Source organism: Buceros rhinoceros, unplaced genomic scaffold (genome assembly GCF_000710305.1).
Source record: "Buceros rhinoceros silvestris isolate BGI_N320 unplaced genomic scaffold, ASM71030v1 scaffold20047, whole genome shotgun sequence".
In the NCBI taxonomy this organism is placed as follows: domain Eukaryota; kingdom Metazoa; phylum Chordata; class Aves; order Bucerotiformes; family Bucerotidae; genus Buceros; species Buceros rhinoceros.
The window spans coordinates 80114-80490 of NW_010424371.1; positions in this window are offsets into that span (position 1 = coordinate 80114).

Here is a 377-nt window from a genome sequence, read left to right on the forward strand (position 1 = left end):
GTCATCCACCCCCCTGTCACCCACCCCTGGGGAAAGAGCTGGGGCCAAGGTGAAAGGCAGGAAAAGCCCCCAAAACCCGGGAGCAAGGAGCTGCCTGAGCCCCAGGCGCTCCAGTCCCCATGACCAGCTCTTGGCCCCGGGGTCGCTGTGTGTACCACAGTCCTCACCTTTCTATTTCAGCTCCTAAAAACAAGCCCCAGCAGAGGCCTGGAGCGGGGGGTCATTCCTTCGGCTGACCCAGGGGAGACGAGAAAGCAGCTTGGTTTTGTCACCATCAGGTTTCCCCCAGCCCATCTGGGAGCAGCGGGAGCACAGGGCAGGGCTCTGAGCTGGGGGGAAACGGATGCTCCCCAGTGAGATTAACACCCGCACCGGCA